We start from the raw sequence: 6,402 nt of genomic DNA on the forward strand, positions 1-6,402 counted from the left end.
ATAAAGCATGGTGCATTACCTGTTTAGACTTTGAAGACTGATTTGTTGATATAATTAGGTGACCTATTTTCAAAGTTTTTTTCTCATTTCCACTCATTACAGTGTGACTCTAAGTAGTTAGTAGTTAATATTTTAAGAATAATTAAAATAAATTGTGCACAAGCAATTTGAGTATTATTAAAATCCTGAACTGTAATGACCCATTTTTGAACGTTTCTCAGGTCTACAGGTTCCATCTGTCAATTATTTGTATTTTATTAGAATTAATTTAAGCATGGTGAACGATTAATCATCAATTCAGAAATACTTTCAGGTGTTTTGGTTGACACATCTCCACAGAGACACAGACAATCAGTCCCTACTGTCGCCATCTTCACTCAATACAGCAAGGCGATTTAATGCATGTAGGTATAATCTTACACCAGTTTGGATTGTTTTTGTGTTTTATTTTCAATTGTCAAGAACATTCAAAAATATAGCTTCAAGTTATGGTCTACATGTCGGTTTGAAATCAAGTTTTTATTCATATAGTGTGAATTCACAACCAAAGTTTCCTCGAGACTTCATAAAAGAGTTGTCCAAGACTTTAGACCCCCATGAACAAGCAGCTCTCTTTACAGCTGCAGCTCCCTCCCAGTTTAGCATTAGCAGCAAAAATGCAAATAAATTATACTCTTTAAAAAAGAAAAAATTAAGTGGTAATCTGCCCTGTGAGTCAAATCCACTTCAATATTTAATTGATTCCTACTTGGCCCTTGTTATTTCGCCATCGAGCCTCCAGTTTTCCTGTAATCCTGCAGACACAATCAGCACACTGGCAAACAAATGTTTGCTCCTTCGTATTTTATGTTTGCAGCACTGCCTCAAAGATATTGCCGCTCTGCCAGCAAGCCAACATTTATGCGAAGTGGTGTTTAAGTATGCCAATCATGATGGTTGTAATAATAATAATGTCAGTAATGTTTTTTTTTTTTTTTTAATTCCTGATTCAAGTTTCTCCAATTTCCCTCATCACAAAAGGACTGTTGAAGCATGCTAATATGCTTTCTGAGTTCTGACAAAACAAAAAAAAGGTTTCAGCTCTTGTAGTTAAATAATCAAGACTCGAGGGTTAACAGCACATTTGAGAGCTTACAGTGGGCTGCTTGTGTTTGGAGCATTCAGGTCAAGCCTTTTGCTCCACAAATCCGTCAGTGAGACTAAAGGAACTTGGAAGGATTTAATCTTCGAATAATCGTACATCGCAACAATGTAAGTGATAAAATTGTTGAAAACTACATTGAGATAGAATAAAAGTTGAATATTTTCTTTTCAAATGCTGTTAGTGCTGACCTTTTTTCTTCTTCATGGTTTCTTGGCTTAAAATTCCTGCCACATATGAGACACAGCAGGTAGTTTTTTTTCCTGCTGACTGGCTGCTCAGTGTTGCACTGAATGTACACTGCATGTCTGTGCAGCGTAAGAAAATAGCTGTAGTGCTGGAGTACATAATGCAAATGAAAGATGCAGCTGATGCAATGTTCAGTGGCTAAAACTAATATATCATATTGAATTCAAAAATTAATAATTACTTTGAAAAATACACATGCCGGTACTCTATATTTCTGAACATGAAAAATTGTACCCAGAATATTTTCTTGTTCCTGACAGCTGCTGTAGGAGAGATGTGTGCTCTGTGTCTGCTATAAAAGGAAATTATACATCAGACTAGATAGTTGAAAAACTATTGATCTGTTGGGAATAATGGGCTCCTAGAATCAGAAAACTATAGAGAATATTAATTAGAACTAAGCTGAGGCAAGTGTTGTGAATTTGTAAATTAGTTAATTAACTGAACATTTCCCCCCCTTTTCTGTTGAATCTTCTTCTTAAAGAGTAAATAGAGTTTCTGTTTTTTTCTGATAGGCTATTATAATAGCTATTATAATACCAATTCCCAAATATTATCCAAGTAACAACAGTTCTCCATGAAGGACTTCATTGTTATTTGACTGGTTGGCAGTTGTATTGTTGAGACTGTATTGAATGACAGGATTAGGTTATTGTAAGACAAAACAATCCTTCAAAAGGGAACTGACAGCGTCAGTCATTTCATAAAGCACCACAAACCGGTTGGCTGGGAGCGGTGACTGCTTCGCTTAGAGTGTGAGGCACTTTGGGGCAATCGTTCTTGTCTGTGAAGAGCTTTAGGAATAGAGCCTGCTGAGTTGTGCTGTAGGTCATGATATTACAGACCGTTTAGTTGAACCGGAGGTGAAACGGGGAGAGCCTTGATCTCTGGCAGATATAGGAGTGGATAATGAAATGATGCCGTGCTCTGGAGGTGCATTTAGATGTTTGTGCGATACCCTGCATGGTCACCAAAGTGACACAATCCTTTGCCATAGTATCGTTGTTTGGGGTTGTCCTTGTGTTGTCACTCATTTCAAGAAAACAAGATTAACACCTTGTTAATCTGCTGCTGCTCTGTTGTAAAAACTATGGAGGAGACAAAAACTGCCTGCCCAGTTGTTTAGCACTTGGTTGACAAATTATGTTAATTGAAATGAACTATTAATTAATGCTGGTTTAAATTTCACAATTCAAGTCTGCATAATTCTTCACGCTATTCTAGGGTTTACTCACAAACTAATCTGCTTAACTTAAAATGACGCAGACAGGAAGTACCACTCTGTGTAACAGGTCAGATGAAGGAATTCAATTTTCCCCATTTTGAAAATGACATGAATGTGGAATTTCTTTTAAACATATTTTTGAAATAAATATTCAGCAGCACATTCAGAAATCACATTGAAAAGTAAAGTTTCAGATTTGTGCTATTTTACACTTTATTTCTGAGTGAGCGGGACAAGTAGCGGGACTCGTTGTGATGTCATTTGGCTGTCAGGAGCTGATTATAAGTCAACATATAAGACAAAGTCTACATCCACTGGTAATTATACCCCACTGTCCACCCTAGTTTACTGTGATGCTTTCACACAGTGATTTACCGTGCAGTCTTTGCAGTGGCTCTGTCCCGAAGAGCAGTTATTAGTTCTGTGGTATGGCTATGAGACATCTGTTGACACATCATAGACTAGAACTGGGATCTGTTCAGACATTAAAGGTTTAACTTGTTCCATTAGCTTAATATCAACACTCAGTGCTAGTGGGGAGCTCAGTGTGTACACAAATGTCAGTGGAGTTGAAGGGATGCTGCAGTTCCGTCTTGATTTGAAGAGCCTTTGAGTACACGTTAAGGCCACAATGTGCCTCTAAGTATAGTTCTGTGTGTGCACGCATGCGTGTGTGTGTGTATGTGGCTGTGTGAGTGTGTGAAAGTTTTGGGGGTACTGTTTATTTAAAGCTCAGCCTGTGGGAGATGTCCAAATCCAACAGAGAGGGCAGGAGGGGGGGCATGGGAAGACCTCCACGCTGCCCTTATGTGTCATCCATTTTCTATTAGGAGTAATAGAAAATACACACACTACTATTATGTAGTGTGTGTATCAGTGTGTGTATCAGCGTTGCTGAAAATAGTCTCAGTGTATCAGTAAAAGAGTATGACACTCTTGCATGCTCATGTACACAAAAACATTCCAGGGGAATTGTCTAACATGATTATCCTTGTGGTTCTCCCTACAGCTGCAAGAACAAATACTTCCTATTCCATTGCTTTTCCATCATTGGAGAGAGAGAAACAAACACACTTAATGGAAAAATGATTTAGCTCTGTCCATCTACAGTGACGATGTCCTTGACCGATCCAGTATAACTTTTATATTTAAGGTTGATTGCATTTTTAATGGTAAAGTCCTCCACCATCTGTTCTTCTAGGTTCTTATCCTGAATACCAAATGTGCCCATCACTTCTTCACCTCCTCTATTTCCTTCCCCGACATGCCCATTGAGGTCTGCTCCATTCACGACTCTCTCACTGCTCGGGATGCTCTGAACCACTTCATCTAAGTCACTCCAGAACTTCTCCTTCTCCTCTAACTCACCTCCTACCTGTGGAGCGTACCCACCAACGATATTCAACATGACACATTCAGTCTCCAGCTTCAAACTCATCAGTCTATCCAACACTCGATTCACCTCTAGAACACTCTGCACCAACTCTTCCTTCAAGATAACCCCTCCTCCTCCTCTTCTCATCTCCTCCATTATAAAACAACTTGAATCCTGCTCCTAAGCTTCCAGCCTTGCTTCCTTTCCACCGGGTCTCCTGGACACGTCAACCTTTCTCCTCATCATCATGTCCACCAGCTCTCTAGCTTTTCCCATCATCGTCCCAACATTCAAAGTACCTTCTCTTAATCCTAAACTCTTCCATTTATTTTCCTCTCTCCGTTGATGCAACCGTCTTCCTACTCTTCTTTGTCTCTGTCTTCGACCCACAGTAATCACATTTCCACCCGGGCCTCGACCGATCCAGTATGACTTTCACATTATTGTATTATATTATGTAGAATTATATATATATATATAGATTTTGTGTCACAGCAGTTAACTGAAAAACTGCAGCAAACCTAAGAGTGCAGAGGTATTGATAGTTTAGTTTCAGTTGAGCTCCTGATGGACTAAATGTTCCTGCACACCAGCTCTGTCCCTCCCTGCCTCCATCTCTCTCTCCCCCTCCATCCCTCCCTCCCTCCTTCCATTTGTTCGAGGGACACAGCATTAATGTGAAGCTCCTTCTTGTTGTTGTAGTACTTTCCCATGCTGTGCTGCTTTCCAGCCCTTTAGAATGAGTCCACATATAACGAATATTCTGACCATGCAACGTGGGGAAGCCCGATTCCAGCTGCTAGCGGCACCCGCTGCAAACATTCTAGGATTTGTCTAGGTTAGGTTTAAGGCAAGTTAACCTGCAGCTACAACTACCAGCACCGAAAGGGATATCAGGGAACACTGAGTAGCACCATCACCAAATCTCTCCTCTCTGCTGCTTCACTGTAAGTAAATAATACAACTATAATTCTTTTCAAATACGAGACTGATTTTGCCACCATTGAAAAGGGACAAAGAGTTGAGTTGCAGTCAGTTGCTCTACACTTGTTAGGCAGTCCATTAATTTAGTATCTTTACCGATTCCACTTGAAATGTTCTAGCTATTGTAATGTTAATGTTTAACGAGACTAATTTCACTAGACCGCCTTAAAATGTGGTTGATAATCAGCTTTGCTCTCAACTGTCATGCGGTAGATGATGCAGTAAAATTGTATTTTTAATCCTTGTTCTGTTGCGAGCGTTTGGCTTGTAAATGACTGATGCATGTGTAAACAGGGAATTTGGGTTGTTGATGCATGAAGGTTAAGATCAAGTGCTGCATTTGCACAAGAACCAGGTCTGACCTTAGCAGTTTTTGTCAAAAATGCAAACGAATTTGACTCTTTATGCGTCCTACATTACATCATTCTTTGTTTGAGCACAACCATTTTTTTTTTAGTACTTGGCCGTGAGGGTTTTTTTTTCTACCCATCACAGCTTTTAGACATGTTTAAATAGGGAAGTGCTGATATTTGTCTGCAAAGAGAGAGTTGGAACATCTTGGGAAACAAGGCCAGTCCCAAGACCTGTTAAAACATGAAGGGGCTGGAAACTCTCCTGAGTGACGCTTCAACAAACACTACAACGATCACACGCTACATAACACTCCAGAGGTGTCAACCTGTGAAGCTACATGTTTGGCCAATTTAACTGACCAGGAGTGCCTTTTTAGTCACTTTTCAGGTGCTCGCTGTGGCCCTTTAAGGAGGCATCATGTTGCTTTATGTTCTCTTTAAAAGCTTTATAATCCTGTGGCATGCTGCAATTTTACTACTGTACTCCAACATACAGTACAATGCACAGTAGCCTTGAATTAAACTTGAATTAATTATATATGTATGTCTTAGACAAGGACTAATGAAGTACAGAAGCATGAAATACTCAGGGGATATGAGGTCAAGGTTAGGAAAATGATGGGATGAGATGCAAGGTCAGGGTGTGAGAGAGCGCTGCTGCCTTCTGGTGGTCTGCACGCTTTGTCCTGACACCAATTACCTGCAATGAAGAGTGTGTGTGTTTGTGTGGAGATACCTAAGTATGTCATCACTGCATCATTTGCTGCTTGATTGTCACTCAGTTCTCTACCCATGAGTGGAGGGTTCCGTTGTCTTACAGTGATATCACCCACTCAAGGATTTAGTCAATTGAACTTGCAAAGATTTTGGTTTTTAATTTGATTTTTGCTGGAAAATATTTGGCATCAGCAATTCCTTTTTTTTTTCTTTACCCTGTCAATAAATTGGACTGATAAAGAAACAATCTGGATTGAATCACCTTAAAAATAGTAGTTTGATGAAAAATTTGAAGCACAAGTCTAATCTCTCTTGAATTTTTTTTTCCTGCCACCTTCTATTACCAGATATTGTATAG

The sequence above is a fragment of the Brachionichthys hirsutus genome, chromosome 8 (assembly GCF_040956055.1).
Source record: "Brachionichthys hirsutus isolate HB-005 chromosome 8, CSIRO-AGI_Bhir_v1, whole genome shotgun sequence".
In the NCBI taxonomy this organism is placed as follows: domain Eukaryota; kingdom Metazoa; phylum Chordata; class Actinopteri; order Lophiiformes; family Brachionichthyidae; genus Brachionichthys; species Brachionichthys hirsutus.